The sequence below is a fragment of the Lepus europaeus genome, chromosome 12, assembly GCF_033115175.1.
Source record: "Lepus europaeus isolate LE1 chromosome 12, mLepTim1.pri, whole genome shotgun sequence".
Classification (NCBI taxonomy): Eukaryota; Metazoa; Chordata; class Mammalia; order Lagomorpha; family Leporidae; genus Lepus; species Lepus europaeus.
This window is the reverse complement of record NC_084838.1, coordinates 101,187,143-101,204,847: the sequence shown is the minus strand read 5'-3', so window position 1 is coordinate 101,204,847 and position 17,705 is coordinate 101,187,143. Positions and strand designations below refer to the sequence as shown.

At 40.9% G+C, this 17,705-nt stretch overlaps 1 long non-coding RNA gene across 3 annotated transcripts in view; it reads left to right on the top strand.

Annotated features, from left to right (window-relative positions):
- The window catches only part of LOC133772056 (uncharacterized), a 58,363-nt gene that overhangs the window by 2,025 nt on the left and 38,633 nt on the right, over positions 1-17,705 (top strand). For 2 of the 3 annotated variants that reach the window (XR_009867682.1, XR_009867681.1), the window contains exon 2: positions 8,974-9,033. This is a non-coding gene — a long non-coding RNA (uncharacterized LOC133772056). Of the gene's footprint in view, positions 1-8,973; positions 9,034-11,504; positions 12,046-17,039; positions 17,231-17,705 lie in introns of those variants that run through there. The other variant, XR_009867683.1, reaches the window with a different exon arrangement.

Genomic DNA, 17,705 nt, shown 5'->3' with positions numbered 1-17,705 from the left:
GGAAGAGGGGCAACCGGGACAGTATCGGTGCCCTGACCGGGACTAGAACCCGGTGTGCCAGCGCCCCAAGGTGGAGGATTAGCCTATTGAGCCGCGGCGCCGGCCTATTTAACCATTTTATTAACATGAAATGCTTATATATATTTATAGGGTACAGTGCAATATTTCAGTGCATATACACTGTGAACCAATCAAACTAGGAAGTCGGCTTCCTTATCTTTGTTCTTAAATCCTACTAGCTCCTCTTTTACAGGTGTCCCACTGTGCTTTGGAACACTAGAACTTGGTACTTCCGTCTGACTTGCTTCAGAACCCATTATTCAGCTCCTTTTTTTCCTCTATCATTTCCAGCCTCTAGTGAACACGGTTCTAAGTTCAGATGGACTACTTAAAAAAAAATAATGTATTTATTTGAAAGCCAGAATGGTGGTGGTGGGTGAGTGGGTGGGTGGAGATCTGTGTGCTGGTTCACTCCCCAAATGGCCACAGCAGCTAGATGTAGGCCAGTTTGAAGCCATCAGCCAGGAACTGCATCCTGGTCTCCCACCTGGGTGGCAGGGCCATCTTCCACTGCCTGATTGGAAGCAGGGTAGCTGGGATACCGCTCTCTGATGTGGGGTGCCACATTGCAAGTGGTGGCTTTTACCCGCTTTAGCTTCCATATGTATGTGAACCTACAATATTTGTCTTTCTGCATGTGGCTTGTTTCACTTAACAGAATGATCTGCAGTTCTGTCTACATCTCTGAAAATGTCAGGATTTCCTTCCTTGTTATGGTTCAGTAGTATTCCATTGTGACGTATACCAGGTTGTGTTTATCCATCAGTGGGCATCTGGGCTGATGCCATAGCTTGGCTGTTGTGAGGAGTGCAGCTGTCTCTTTCATGTGCTGATTTGTTTCCAGATCTCCTGTTTCCCTTTTTAATTCTGACAATTTATGCTTTGTGTATTTTGGTGTCTATTATTAGATTTGCATAGGTTGATAATTATACCTTCTTTCTACTGAACCTTTTGGTAATATCTTGTTTTATTAATATATTCTTTGTCTCTGGCGTCCTTGTTTGATTTAAAGCCATTTTGTCTGATACTAGTGTAGACACTGCTGCCCAGTTTTGGTTACTGTATGCATGGGGTATCTTTTTCCGTCCATTCCCTTTGAACCTTGTTGTGCCTTTGACTCCAAAGTCAGAATCTTGCAGGTGACATTTAGTGGGATCGATTTTTTTAATCTCCACTCTGCCAATGTCTGTCTTTTGGTTGGCAAATTTGGTCCATGTACATTTCATTACTGATAAGGAGGACATATTTATGATGTTTTACTACTGTGATTGCTTTCTATATGCCTTATTGCTTTCTTATTCCTCATGTCCTGAATATTAGGATTTTTACTGGGACTGATTTGGAGGTATGGTATTTCCCCTAAGAAAATGTTATTCATTTTAATGGGTCACCATCATAGGTTAGAGGCAGAGAAAATTTCAAGTTAAGAATTTTAATCTGGGGCGGGCCCCGTGGTGCAGTAGGTTAATCCTCTTCCTTGCAGTGCAGCATCCCATATGGGCGCCAGTTCTAGTCCCAGCCTCTCTACTTCCTGTGCAGCTTTCTGCTGTGGCCTGAGAAAGCAGTAGAAGATGGCCCAAGTGCTTGGGCCCTGCACCCATGTGAGAGACTGGGAAGAAGCTCTTGGCCCCTGGCTTCGGATCGGCCCAGCTGTGACTGTTGCGGCCAACCTGGGAGTGAACCAGTGGAAGGAAGACCTCTCTCTGTCTCTCCCTCTCACTGTATGTAACTCTGACTCTCAAATTAAATTAATTGAATCTTTAAAAAAATAATTTTAATCTCATGCATCATTAATATATAGACAGGATTTCAGCATTGGTTGTGTCTTAAGACAGTCATTTGAAATCTGGATTGAGGAAAAACTTTTTAAACAAATTATTTAATTAAATTGAAGTGTAATGAGATCCTTTCTCTAGACATGAGGCTCCATTTATTTGTAATAAAATGTCATAGAGCAAAAAAAAAAAAAGTATGTGAACATTTTTTGTGGAACAGGTTTGAACCATCCATCCAGACTTACTTTATTTCCATTAGATTGCAAGATCAGGAAAGAGAAAACGTAAAAGCTTCTTTTTATTTTGTAGATTGACTCTGAACTTTTTCCCTCAAATTGATGACAGTAATCTAGGTAAACTAAATTTGCCTGTTTGCAGATTGGGCTAAAACATTCATAAAGCAATCAGTGGATGTCATGTGAGTAAGGTAACTAGATGAAAATGTGTACCTCACTACAGTAATTTAGACAAGGTTAATATCACTCAAACCCTCTCCAGTGTTTGTATTTATTCCTTAAACATTAATCTAAGGTAGTAATCTCCATGACTGTTGCTGGAAATGGTAGTCGTCTTTCTTTAGATTACAGGTGTTATTTGCCTCTTGTGCTCAAGATTTCTCACTTTTTCATTAGCGATGTTGTCAAGGGCATCTTCTTTGGGCTGCTTCTTGTTAAATAACCTGGATTTGCTGGTCTGCCTTTCCTTCATTATTTCCTTCCTTCCCTCCTCCTTTTTTTTTCTTTGAATCATCTATTTGTTTGAAAATCAGAGTTAGAGGAAGACACAGAGAGATCTTCCATCCACTGGTCACTTCTCAAGTAGCCTCGAAGGCTGAGGCTGGGCCAGGCTGAAGCCATGTGGGTGTTTGGGCCATCTTCTGTTGCTTTCCTAGGTGTGTTGGCAGAGAGCTGGATTGGAAGTGGAACATCCAGGACTTGAACCAGTGCTCATACAGGGTGCCAGCATCACAGGCTGTGCCAAGGATTTGCCATTTTGCATTTCAGTGATAGAGCTGGTATTGGGGAATAGTGAAATAGTCCTTTCCTTTGAGCGTTCCTAAAAGTGATTTCCTTTCTGATCATGAAGCGGTGATGAGAAGTTGACAGAAGGTGATGCCTTCTCAGTGTTCTTGTTTTCTCCAACAAGCTTCCAGGATCTTCAGTTTGCTCAGTTGTCCACAGTCTAGCAAGGACATTATCTAATATTTTACAGTCAAGCTTATCATTGTTCAGTAGACCAATGCTTTGCAGATGTTTTTCAGCACTGTAAACTTTTTGTCTAATGGTATTTGGCAGGGAAATCCTTGTGCAAATAGATGAGAACAAAATAGTGAAGTTGTTCTGGTGGAATGAGAACAGGATCGGGCATGTAAGCAAAGACAATGAAAGGGCATGATAGTTTCTCACACTGAACATATCTAAACGATTTAGGGTGAACTTGCAAGTGTGAGCTATGTGTTTCTTTGTATTTTTTAGCAGTTTATTTAACTTAAAAACTTGTATATGTGAACTAGTCATGTAATTAGAGTATACAACTTGAATTTTGGTGTGGGCATCAGAATTTCTTTGACTTTTCTGCAGAATGAAAATTAGGACAACTTAAGTGTGTGAGATTCTAATACCTTGTGTGTGCACACCAGTGTCTGCTGGCTTGCTGATGGGCTTGATTTCAGCCTAAGTCGGTGAGAACAGCATTTAGATCCATCATGCTCTGGAACTAGCTCCAGTTGAGGGCAAAAGATCAGGATAACCTCAAAAAATGTGTTCTTTTTTTTTTAACACTAGAGCAGCCAAAATTGTTTGCTTTTTGTTAGGTGCTTTTTGTTAGGCTGTCTAGAGCAGGCTGATACTGCTTTTATGATTTTCTGCTGTTAAAGTGAAATTCCTGTAGTGACAAGTTTTAAATATATTTACTTTTTTTTTTACTTGTATTTGAAAGTCAGAGAGTGTGAGAGAGAGGGAGGGAAAGAGAGAAAGAATTAGGTAGCTGGGGCTGGGGGCTGGGCCAGGTTGAAGTAGGAGGCTGGCACTCAATACAGATCTACCCTGTGGGTGGCAAGGACTCAGGTGCTGGAGCCATTCCTTGCTGTCTCCCAGGGTTTGAGTCAAGGTGAAGCTGGACTTGGAAGTGGAGGAGGGGCTTGAGTCCAGGCACTCTGAGGGGGCCTGTGGCCATCCCAACCTGTATCTCAGCTGCTGCACTCAATGCCTACCCCACATTTAATTCTAGCATAAGCCACCTCTAAATATATAAAAAATCAACTCATACGTTAGTAACATCCCACTTTAGGGAACTATACACCGTGAATCTTTATGTAGAAGTATGGATGGAGGCTGGTACTGTGGTGTGGCAGGTTAAGCTGCCATCTTCAATGCTGGCTTCCTGTATGGGCACTGGTTCAAGTCCTGTCTGCTCCACAGATGTAGCTGCCAGCTAATGCGCTTGGAAAAGCAGCAGAGGGTGGCCCATGGGCTTGGGCCCCTGCATCCACGTGGGAGACTGGATGAAGTGCCTGACTCCTGGCTTTGGTCTGGTCCAGCCCTGGTTGTTGCAGTTATTTGGAGAGTGAACCAGCAGATTAAAGATCTTTCTGCCCTCTCTGTCTCTCTCTGACTTCCAAATGAACAAATAAATAAATCATAAAAAAAAGGAAACATGGATATTTCAGTGTGGCTCTGCTCCTCTGCTGGATAATTCGGAGTCCATCTCCGAGGACCTGGTGGGTTAGTAATTCTGCTTTTGTTTTACATTGTATTGTATCATAGGAGGCAGACACTGAGGCAGCATAAAGGGACATTTGAATTATTAAAGTTCCCACATAGACTGTTAAGTTTTGTTGAGGTATAACTTACATACCATACCAATTACACATTTAAAGTATACAGCCTAAAGTATGCTTTTTTTTTTAAAAAAAAGATTTATTTATTTTACTTGAAAGTCAGAGTTACACAGAGAGAGAAGGAGAGGCAGAGAGAGAGAGGTCAGCCATCTGCTGGTTCACTCCCCAGTTGGCCTCAACGGCTGGAGCTGCACTGATCCGAAGCCAGGAGCCAGGAATTTTTTTCCAGGTCTCCCACATGGGTGCAGGGGCCCAAGGACTTGGCCCATCTTCTATTGCTTTCCCAGGCCATAGCTCTCTAGCAGAGAGCTGGATTGGAAGTGGAGCAGGCGAGACTTGAACCAGCGCCCATATAGGATGCCAGCGGTGCAGGTAGAGGATTAACCTACTGCGCCATGGCACTGGCCCCTCACCTCCTGCTTCTTAAGGTCTCCATTAGCAGGAATCAGGATTGGGAGTGGGATCAGGACTTGAACCCAGGCACTCTGATATTGGAGTCAGGCATCCCAAGCAGCATCTTAACCACTGTGCCAATATTTAAGTTCTTTGCATCACCAACTAACATTCCTTTGTGAAGGCATACATTTGAATTGTTTTCTCTCTTTGGCTATTATGAATAAAGCTTTTCTGAACATTCATACAGGTTTTTATGTGGATGTATGTTTTTATTTCTTTGGAGTATATGCCTAGGAGTGGACTAGTTGAGTCGTATGGTGGGCACTTTAAATAAAACTTATTTATTTGAGAGACGGGGCAGGGAGTGTGGAGAGATCTGAGAGAGCTCCCATCTGTTGGTTCGCTCTCCAAATGCCTACAGCAGCAGCCTGGAACTCAGTCCACATCTTCCACATGGGTAGCAGGAATCTCACTGTTTGAGTCCTTATTGCTGCTGCCTCCCAGGGTATGCATTAGCATGAAGCTGGATTCAGGAACCAGAGCTAGGCAATGACCCAGTACTCTAGTATGGGATGTGGACGATTTTTTAAAATGTTCTCCTTTTTCCTTTAAAGATGTATTTATGGCCAGCTGTGCGAATCACTAGGCTAATCCTCCGCTTGTGGTGCCAGCACCCCAAGTTACAGTCCAGGTTGGGATGCCGGGTACTAGTCCCAGTTGCTCCTCTTCCAGTCCAGCTCTCTGCAATGTCCCGGGAGTTCAGAGGAGGATGGCCCAGGTCCTTGGACCCTGCACCCGCATGGGAGACCAGGAGAAGCACCTGGCTAGAGGCTCCTGGCTTCAGATCAGCGCAGTTCACAGATGGCTTCTTCTTGCTAGGGGAAAGCCAGATCTTCCAGTTTTCTTTTTATGGGCATTGATCCCATTCATGAGGTCTCTACATTGATGACCCAATTATCTTCTTCTCAAAGACTCCACCCTCTCATATCTTCACTAAAGTGTTTTCCTCCCTGTCCCTCCAGAGTTTTAAAAGGGCCACTCAGGATGCTGTATTGAGAATCGAATGTGGGGGGTCAAAGGTAGAAGGCTTGACTGTGCTTAGTAGGTAGTGAGGTGATGAGATTCTGGGTATGTTTTGAAAGTAGTGGGAGTCAGGACTTTCTGATGGATTGGTGTGGGTCTGCGGCAGCAGACAAACAAGTAGCCAAGGTCTTGGGCCAAGCAGCTGGGGAGAGGAAAGAGCTAGGGTGCAGCACTGTTGGATTGATTTTGAGTTGGTAATATTGTTAGGAGATCCAGGTGGATATGTTTGAATTGTCAGGAAGCTGGATGATGTGACCGGGGAACAGACTGTAGGTAGAAGAGGACAAGAAGGACCTGAGCCTTGGGCATTCTGTAGAGGAGACTTTGAAGTGACCTGTGTGGTAGGCAGCAAACAGACTACTGCCAGGAGAGAGTGTTTGCAGAAAGAGGGTGTGTTTGCTGCTGCTGGTAGGATGCGTGAGAAGAGGACTGGATCCTTAACTGGGTTTCATAACAGCAGGTCGCCAGTTGCTGACTGACAAGGGCAGAGCCTGCCTGTAATGTGCTCATTAGAGAATGAGAAGACAGGGCTGTGGGCATCATGTGTGAGTAACTGCTTTCAGGAGGAGAGAAAGGGGACTCCAGCTGGATAGGGGCAGTGGGAGGAAGAAAGTTTTTCTCTTTGAGACAGATTTTATGGTGATGAAAACATCCAATGATGTGGAAAGAGTAGATTGTGTCTGAATTTAGTGGTTGGTTATTGTAATCACTCCTCTGCTTATGCTTGTGGCTTCTTTGTCCCTGTCTTGTCACACTTGCTTGGCAAAGCCTTGAACTTGGTGAGATGCAAGGCCTCTGTTTCTAGGTGCCCGATCTTACTGCATCATAGTGCAGTGATCACAGATATTCACAGCATAAGGAAGCTTTTTATTTACTCTAAAGCGCTCTGGCTTCCAGCTTCAGCAATTGAAAGCTGTAGGATGCAGTGGATTAGCCCTAAGATAATAGGATAGGATTGAAAGCTGATCTTTTTTCCCAGCTAACTCTAAAAGTCCCGGAAAGTAGAATTCTTTGAGGTTGTCGGTTTCATTAGTGAAAATTGTTTGCCAGGAGTTACATATTTAGTGGCTGAGAATTTTCCATTATGGTGAGGCTGGGGATATGGAGGAGCTAAGAAGTTATTTGCAATCAGAAATTTTTAGGTAGCTCTGTTTCATGGTCTCTTTCTCTGTTGTCCTGGACATTTCCCGAGTTCATGGAGTCTCAGTTTCCTGGATTCTGGACAGAATACCCATGCTTCTGTGTCCCTTACTTTTCTTTTTTGTCACTGTGGAATTAAACAGAACTTTATTTCTTTACTGTCTGCTATTTTTTTTTTTACTCTTTCTGGAGGGAGAGGAGAATGTGGTTAACCTGTATTGTGACTTACAAATTTGAATAATTTCTTAACTGTAGAAATAGAGTTGGCTATGGCAAGCACCCAAAATTAGCCTTTAGAGTTCTAATAAAATTTGCAGCGACCTTTTCATGACATGTGCTGTTAATGTACTTTTAGAGAGAGTCTTAGCACTCAACAAGTAGAAATGACATAATTTCTGTTGATGACAGCAATAGTGCTTTTGAAAGCACATATGATTTCCCCACCTGCCTTTAGATATATAGTGATTCTTAATACTTCAGAAGCTGGGACAAGTTACTCTGAATTTGTAGTCACTTTAAAAAGATGAATCTATTAAAAGAAAGAATAAGTAGCAGTGTAAAATTCCTCATGGACTTTAAAATGTCCTAATTTTTGTGCATGGTCCTAAATACCTATTTCCTTGCTTTTGAGTTGTATTTTGTTGAAAAGTTCTTATTGATAGAAAAAGTACAGATTCAGAAAAAATTCTGAATCTAAGTTAAGCCATTTCCAGTCTGCTGTTTTGCATGTTTGTTTTGGTTTAAATATAGCATTACTAAAAACGGTGTCATTGTTTCACTCTTCAGTGACACCACAAAACTCTTCTTTTCTAAGCATTGCTATATAAAAGTAAATGACATTCAGGGTATTTTTTGGTGAATAGAAAATAAATCTGAACAATAATAAGAATTGTGTGTCTTGCTATTGAAGGTTGTTTAAAGTGTACAAAGTGTATTTTCTAAATATGGAGGGAAATGTGTATTATGTACATTCAGAAGATAATGATATAGATATTTCTTACTCTGTTGAATCAACTGTTACTAATGGAAAGTTTTCTCATATAGAAATACTCATACTTATTTAACAGTCTTTGGCCATTGTACGAATGGCAAACAATAAGCACAGTAATCACAGGATGCAGTGGTTCGTTCAAGTATTTTAAGGTGGAATATTAGAAGAGTAAGAATGTCTCATTGAAATTGTTACCTAATATATACTAAACTGATCTTCTGTATATAAAGAGAATTGAAAATGAATCATGATGTGATTGGAAGGGGAGAGGGAGTGGGAAAGGGGAGGGTTGTGGGTGGGAGGGAAGTTTTGGAGGGGGAAGCCATTGTAACCCATAAGCTGTACTTTGGAAATTTATATTCATTAAATAAAAGTTTAATAAAAAAATCATTCAAAAAAAAAAAGAACAGTAAGCATATCTCAAAAGAATTCCTAACAGCAGATCACAAACTGCATTTTTGTAGCACCAGGATTTTGCCAACGTCCTCCTGGCTGATTTTAGGTATTTTAATAGTCAGATGTTCCACATTGAGGTGACCCTCCAGAAGCACTTATAAAACCCTTTTGGTTTCCAGTGCTGTCTTGTGTTGCCCACAATGAAAATTTTTCGTTGACTGGCTTTTATGACATCTTAAAAATAGAAAACACAGTTGTGTAAGTGTTTAATGTCATTAACATTTTTCTTTTAGATTACCTGCAATGATGAAATGAAGTAACTCAAGATGAGCAAAAGTGGTATCAGAGAATAGGTAATTCTAAATAGTTATATATATAAATTGCAGGCATAATTGTTAGAAACTCATTACTTACAAATGCTATTCATGTTTAATAGTATGTTTATATTATTTTGTTATATTTATTAATATTAAAGCAGTAGTCAGTACACTATGACTCATGGCTATGTAAGGCCTCTCTCTTTGTTTTGTGTGGCCTGTGACCCAAGAATGAGTTTCATGTTTTTAATTGCTTTTAAAAAGTCAAAATAATACTTTGTGACACCTGAGAACTGAAGGAAATTTGGGTTTGAGTTATGTGAAGAGAATTTTATGGGAACACAGCCCTGCTCCTTCCATGCTGCATTTGCATTGTGGTTGCCAAGTGGAGGAATTTGACAGACTGTGGCTCACAATGCCTAAAATATTTGTTATCTGGACCTTCACAGGAAGAGTTTGACTTAGGAGTCAGAGCTCATTGCATCATCTCTGTGAAAGTTCTTAAGTGCCAAGTAATTTTCTGAAGTTTGGTTAAAAGGCAAACTGGTTCCATGTTCAGGTTTTCTTAGCTGTACAGCCTTGAACAGTCTGCTTAACTCTGTTACACCTCAGTTTTGTCATCTATAAAATTATTTTAATGATAATACTATTGTAATAAGAATGTGAAGATTAAATAGTGCCTGACTGCCTCAGTAAATGACAGCTTGTTAATATTGATAGTAAGCAACATTTCTGTTTTTTTTTTTTTAATTTATTTGAGAGAGTTAGAGAGAGAGAGAGGGAGGTCTTCCATCCACTGGTTCACTCTCCAGATGGCCACAATGGCCAGTCTGAAGCCAGGAGCCAGAAGCTTCTTCTGCTTCTCCCACATGGGTTCAGTGGCCCAAGGACTTGGGCCATCTTCCACTGCTTTTCTAGGCCATGGCAGAGAGCTGGATCGAAAGTGGAGCAGCCAGGACTTGTACCAGCACCCATATGGGATGCTGGTGCCCCAGGTAGTGGCTTTACCCAATACCTCACAGTGCCGGCCTCAACATTTCTGTGTTATGGTAGTGTTTGATGTTTACATGTGTGCAACTTTGTATTTTAGGTGTGTTTTAAGTTTGCTATATCATGAACAGTAATATGCTATTCTAAACATTGGATTTAAATAAGATTTGTCTGGGGTTGCTAAGTGTTTCAGTTATCAACCATGTGAGATAGTCATGCTGTCTGTCTAAAATTACATTGTTCGCATACTTGTATATTTTCTTCAAGGAGGGAATTAGGCCTTTTTTATGTTTAAAAAGGAAAAGTGATTTCCTTACTTTAATGGATCAAGTCAAGCAAGTATTTAGTTGAGCTGTGTGTCTCTAGATCATTATTTCTAAGACTATGAAGTTGCTTAGTGTTTGAAAATATTTGAAAGAAAGATGATGTATGTCCTAAACATGTACAGCTTTTTTCTTATTATTCTCTAAATAATACAGCATTACAAATATTTATGTAATACTTGGATTTTATTAGATATTATAAGTAGAGATGACTTTAAAAGTATGTGGAAGAAGGTGTGCAGGTTCTGTGTTTTTTGCCCACTGTGCCGTTTTATACAAGGGATCTGAACACCTCTAGGTTGTCGTATCTAGGGGAATCCCAGAACCAGTCCCCCCAACCATGTGGCATATTGAGACATGTCCGAGAATTCACAAAACTGTCCCCCAGAGATACAATACTTGTAGGTATTGTTCTGAATTGTTTGTTTCCTCAAGCTAGATCAAAGCGCACCAATTTCCAGAGAAAACCTATTGAACCACTTCCCCTATCTCCAGAGGCTTCTCTAGATGCTGTCTTTGGTTGTTTATTTGTTTTTTCATTTTCATTAGATTTATTTGTCAGCTGAGAGGTAGCTGTTAAATCCTTTTATATACGTAGCTTGGAACTAAATCTTGGAGAATAGAAAAGAAACATAGATACAACAATTAACACAGTGCTTTGAGGAAAATGGGTGTTGAGTGTGTTCCTAAAGAAAAAAAACCCATTTCCCTTTTATGCAAAGCTTGTAATATGATTGCAAAGAGAATACCTGACAGCAACTACAATATAATGAATTATGTAGTGTGTAGTCAAGTGTTAAATTGAGAGCTCTATAGGCCTGGAGAATAAGGTTCTCATCATAGGAGTTTGCTGTATGGTGTGGTCATGAAGAGGAGAGGCTGGCTTGAAACCTTGTTCCTTTGTAGCATATCTGGAGAGTTGGTGGAATACTCCAATGTGCTAGGCTTAGCCAAGGACTGAAATTCAATGCATTAGATAGGCAGAGGTACAGAACATGTCAGGGGTTGATTTAAATGCAATAATCAGTAAGATACAAGAAGCAGGTACTTTCTCTATCAAGGTCATGCCCTGGGTCTTACTACCAGAAGAACTCTTGGTACTAATTCTGATACTTCATTTTACAAGTGTATCTTTTTTTTTTTTTTCTGACAGGCAGAGTGGACAGTGAGAGACAGAGAAAGATCTTCCTTTTTTCATTGGTTCACCCCCCAGTGGCCGCTTTCAGCTGGTGTGCTGTGGCTGGCTCACCATGCTAATCTGAAGTCAGGAGCCAGGTGCTTCTCCTGGTCTCCCACGTGGGTGCAGGGCCCAAGGACTTGGGCTATCCTCCACTCTACTCCTAGGCCACAGCAGAGAGCTGGACTGGAAGAGGAGGAACCGGGACAGAATCCAATGCCCCAATTGGGACTAGAACCTGGAGTGATGGTGCCACAGGCAGAGGATTAGCCTATTGAGCTGTGGCGCCGGCCTACAAGTGTATCTTTTATTTTCCTGGCTTACTTGCTTGCAAGTCTGTAGTGTATGAGTTTGATCTCACTTAGAGCTATAATTTGTTGACTTTTTCTGTCTGTCATTCATCTCCTCCCTTCTCAGTTCATTGTTACACACCTCTGCAGGCACGTGGGATGTCTCTGCCTTGCTTTGTGTTTCTCCACCACAGCTTGACAGAGCCCCTACAATGGATAACCTTTAAGGAGCAGATGAATGACCTTGGAAGATGAATGAACTTGGCAGGTATCACTAAACATTATTGATCCTCAACCTGAATTGAACCCAGTAATCTGCTGTAATTTGGAAAGTGCGTTTTCCCAATTGTTGTAGTAGCTGCTTTGTTCTTTCTTTATTGTCCTTCAACCTTTAAGATCATCACAGGTTTGATATGTATCACATATCTGCCCTGAGCCAATGACCTTCCTTAATAGACCATAGAGATAATGCAATCCATTTTCCTCCTACTTCTTGTACTGCATTTATAGGCCCTGTACTATTAAATCTCTCCCTCTCTCTACTCTGGTTATTCTCTCTAACAGGGGATGTGTCTTTCTTGTCAAAGAGCATGATGGCAGCATGTCATATGGGCCCAGGTTCTAGTCCCAGCTGCCCCACTTCCCATCCAGCTCCCTGCCATAATGGCCTGGGAAACGCAGCAGAGGATAGCCCAAGTGTTTGTGCCCTCCTAACCATGTGGGAGGTCAACTGGATGAAGTTCCTAGCTCCTGGCTTTGACCTAGCTCAGTCTTGGCTGTTAGGGCCATCTGAGAAGTGAACCAGTGGATGGAAGATTTTCTCTCTTTTCTTTCTCTCTAACTCTTTCAAAAAATAAATAAAACTTTTTTTTAAAATACAACAATACTGTCATCTATATTCTAGATTTCACACCCCTCTCCTGCTATCCTTTCTTTTCAGGATCTTTAAATCATTCTTTATTCCAGTGTCTTGAATTTTTAACTCCCATTCCTTATCATTTAAACATGATTTGGGATTTCTGATATTCTGCTCTGCTCTTCTGTTACTACCTAATTTGTTGGAGTGCCTTAAAAGTCAAGAATTTTGAGATAGTCTATAAATGCAATCCAGATCTCATTTAGTACTCTCCATCCAACTACTCCTGTTTATATTGGGTATTATCCACTGCACCAACATTTCTTACTTGGCCACTCAGAAATTTTTAAATAGCCTTATTGTGGTGTCACTGACACTGCAACAATTATGTATGGTTTGGATGTACAGTTTGGTAAGATTTGACCTTGCACACCTGTGAAGCTATCACCTCAAACAAAATGATAAATATATTCATCACACCCAAATGTTTCTGGGTACTCTTCTGAAACCCTTCCCTCTAACCTTGTCTTTCACTCCAGGAAACCACTGATCTGTTTTCTGTCTGTATGAGGTTTTTTTTTTTTAATATTTATTTTATTTATTTGAAAGAGAGTTATAGAAAGAGGTAGAGCCAGAGAAAGAGAGAGGTCTTCCATCTGCTAGTTAGCTCCCCAAATGACTGCATCGGCCAGACTAGGAGCCAGGAGCTTTCTCTAGGTATCGCACGTGGGTACAGGGGCCCAAGAACCTGTGCCATCTTCTGCTTTCCCAGGTCACACCAGAGAGATGGATCTGAAGAAGGGTATCCTGGACTTGAACCAGCCCTGCAGGCTAGGGCTTCAACCCACTGTGCCACAGCCCAGCCCCAGCCCCAGCCCCAGTATGTTTTTTTTTTTTAACTTTTTAGAATTCTCAATGAGTGCCAAGCAAAGTCTTTTTGGCAATGTGTGTGAGGGTGGGAGATGCATGGGTCTTGCTTTTTTACTCTGCACAGTTGTAGTTCAGTTCATCTCTCTTGAGATTCATCTCTGTTATAGTGTGTATAATTCATACTTTTTTTTCTATTAAAGGATTTATGTATTTGAAAGGAAGAGAGATAGGGCGAGAGGGAGGGTGCGAGAGTGAGTGAACATGTGCTTTCATTTGCTGGTTTGTTCCCCAAATGCCCACTATAATCAGGACTTGGCCAAGCTGGACCCAGGAGCCAGGAGCTCTATCTGGGTCTCCCATGTGAGTAAGAGGAACCCAGGTATTTGGACCATCATTTGCTGCCTTCCCAGGTGCATTAACAGGAAGCTGGATCAGAAATGGATTAACTAGAATCCAAGCTGACACTCTGTTATGGGATGCAAACGTCCCCATTCAGTGCGCCACTGTGGCTTCCCCGCCCCATACTTTGTTTTGATCACTGAGCAATATTCCAGAGAATAGAACATTACATTTGCTTGTGCATTTATCCTCTGGGCTGCTTCTAGTTTCTGGCTATTACAAGTAAGTATGTATATACAAGCACAGCTTCCATGTGTGAGTACATGTGTTTGGATATGTGCTTTCTTTTCTCTTGGCTAAATAGGTAGGAATGGAATGACTGAATCATAGCATAAGCCCTTTTTCAATTATTTTTATTTGACAGGTAGAGTTATAAACAGTGAGAGAGAGATAGAAAGTTCTTTCTTCCATTGGTTCACTTCCCTAATGGCCTCTACAGCCTGTGCTGTGCCTATCCAAAGCCAGGAGCCAGGTGCTTCCTCCCGGTCTCCCATGTGGGTGCAGGGACCCAAGCACTTGGGCCATCCTCCACTGCCCTCCTGGGCCACAGCAGAGAGCTGGAGTAAAACAGGAGCAACCGGGACTAGTACCCGGTGCCCCAACTGGGGCTAGAACCCAGGGTGCCAGCGCCACAGGTGGAAGATTAGCCAAGTGAGCCATGGCACCGGCCTTTTTCTTTTTAGGAAACTGCCAACAGTCTGTTTTCCAAGAAGGTTGCACCATAGTATAGTCACTTCAGTTACATATGAGAATTTTAGTTCCTCTACAGGCCCACCGACACTTGGTATTCTCTGATTGTAGCTTCTAGTAGGAGTGTGGTGGTATCATGGTCATCTTAATTTGCATTTCTCTAATGCAAATTAGAGCTGCAAATTTGTTTTGTTAGCAGTAGGTTTCTGTAGATGCTGTTGGTCAGGTTGACAAAAATCCCTTGTAATCATGTTGAGCATCCATTCAAGTACTTATTTACTTTCAGCATATTTTACTTTGATTTTTTTTAAGCTCTTCCCACCGATTAGATTGTGTTTTTAACAATTACTGAGATTTGGAAGTTCTTAATATGTTAAGGATACAAATTCTTTATCAGATAAGTGAATGGCAAACATTTCCATTTAGTCTATTCATATTCAGAATCATATGTGTGAAGATCAGAACTTTATTGACTTAGATGATGGCTATTTTGTACATTTTCAGTAGTGTTTTATAGTTTTCAGTATATTGGCTTTTCAGGTAGTTTGTCAGATTTATCCCTGTTCCATTTGTTTTCATGCTGCTGTCAATGCTATTTGTCAATTTAAATTTCTTATTGACAGTTACTAAATATAAAAAATATACTTGATTTATATATATTAATATATATTAAATATACTTGATTTAATATTGCTTTTGCATCCTGTCATCTTACTGAACTTAATAATTTTTCTGGTACCTTTTTTTTTTTGTAAATTTTCTTAGTCTTTCTACATGGATAGACATGCTGTTTGTGAGTGAAGACACTTTGACATCTTCCTTACCCATTTGGCTGTCTTTTTTGTCTTCCACCCTCCCATGGCTTGCACTGGTTAGAATCCCCCATATAATGTTGAATGGAAATGGTGTGAGTGGATATTCTTGTCTTGTTTCTGATCTTAGGGAAAAAACATTCTTTTATTCCCTTTGAAGTGTTTTGTTAGCAGTAGGTTCCTGTAGATGCTATTGGTCAGGTTGACAAAAATCCCTTGTATTCTGGTTTGCTGGCCATTTTAATCCAGAATCAACGTTGGGTTTTGTGAAGAGCCTTTTCTGTCTCTGCTGAGATGGCTGCAGAGTTTTTCTGTTTTTGTTAGCAAATGAGTTATACTGGATGCCTTCTAAATGTTAAACTCACCTTGCATTACTGTGATTGATATGCTCCTCAAGATATCATTATTACCATTTTTTATATTGTTGAATTTAATATACTAAAAGGTGATTTAGAACTTTTCATCCGTGTTCAAATGAAATAGGCCAGATTTGGTTATTAGTTTCATACTGGCCTCCTAGGATTTTGGAATGGGGAAGTATTCTCTTCTTTTCATTTTTTTTTTTCTGCAAGAGTTCTGTAGAATTATTTCTTCTTTGAATACTTGGTAATATTCTCCAGTGAAGCCATCTCGGCTTGGGATTTTCTTTATGGGAAACTTCTAAAATACAGACTTTTTAATTCAGCACTGTTCACGTTTTTGTTTCTTTCTGAGTGAGGTTTGGTAATCTGTGTCTATGATAGGCTGAATAAAGGCCCCAGGAGATGTCCGTTGCCTATGAGTGTGTTATTTTAATTTTATTTGGTCTAAAGTACTTTGGAAATGTGAGTAAATTAAGGACTATGAGCTGGGAAGGTTCTCCTGGATTGTCTGAATGTGCCTGATGTAACTACAGAGTCCTTGTGAGGGGGAGGCAGGAGGGTTGGAAGCAGCAGCAGATGTGATGAGAGGAGACAGAGGTGTTACAGAGGCCCTCGAGTCAAGGAGTAGACTGAGAAAGGTGAGGAAATGGATGCTTTCTTTTCTTTCTTTCTTTTTTTTAAATTTATTTGACAGGTAGAGTTATAGACAGTGAGACAGAGAGACAGAGAGAAAGAGAGCAGACAGCTGGACTGGAAGAGAAGCAACTGGGTCTAGAACCTGGCACCCATATGGGATGCCGGCTCTGCAGGTGGAGGATTAACCAAGTGAGCCATGGCACCGGCCTGGATGCTTTCTTAGATCCTGGAGAGGGACCATCTTTCTATTGCACCTTGGCTTTAGAACTGATTTTGGACTTCCGACCTGCAGGTTGTAAGATGATAAATTTGTGTTGTTTTAATAGTTTGTGGTAAGTGATTACTACAGTAGCAGTTGGAAATTGTCCATTTTTTCTGATTTGTCCAATTTATTGACATAGTTGTTCAAAATATTCTTTCTTCTTTCAGAGGGTATAGAATTTGTAGTGATGTTACCTCTTTTTTTAAAGATTTATTTATTTATTTGAAAGTCATTGTTACACACACACACACACACACAGAGAGAGAGAGAGAGAGAGAGAGAGTCTTCCATCCACTGGTTCACTCCCCAGATGGTTGCAATGGCTGGAGCTGAGCTGATCTGAAGCCAGGAGCTTCTTCCGTGTCTCTCACACAGTTGCAGGGGCCCAAGGACTTGGACCATCTTCCACTGCCTTCCCAGGCCATAGCAGAGAGCTGGATTGGAAGTGGAGCAGCCGGGACTCCAACCGGCGCCCATATGGGATGTCGGTGCTTCGGGCCAGGGCGTTAACCCACTGTGCCACAGCACCAGCCCCAGTGATGTTACCTTTTTCATTCCTATTGTTGGTAAGTCTTCCTGAAAGTTCATCAGTTGAATTGGTTTCTTCAAAATAGAAGTTTTGGTTTCATTGATTTTTTTTCTTATGGTTTTCCTGATTGCCTGTTTCTTGGATTTCTGCTTTGGGTGTTTTATTGTTTCCTGATTTCTGCTTATTTTGAGTTTCATGTAAGTTGGAAATTAAGGTCATTGAGATTGTTTCTTTTCTAGTGAAGGCACTATTGCTGTAAATTTTCCCCTAAGTGCTATACTAGTGATATCCAACTAATTTTGATATGTTCAAAACACCTTCTAATTTCCCTTGTAATTTCTTCTTTTGTCTATGAGTTATTATTTTTTATTTATTTTTAAAGCTTTTATTTAATGAATTCAAATCTCATAGGTATAACTTTAGGAATATAGTGGTTCTTCTTTCCATACCCACCCTCTCACCCCCTCTCCCATCCCACCTCCTACTCCTTCTCCCATCCCATTCTACATTAA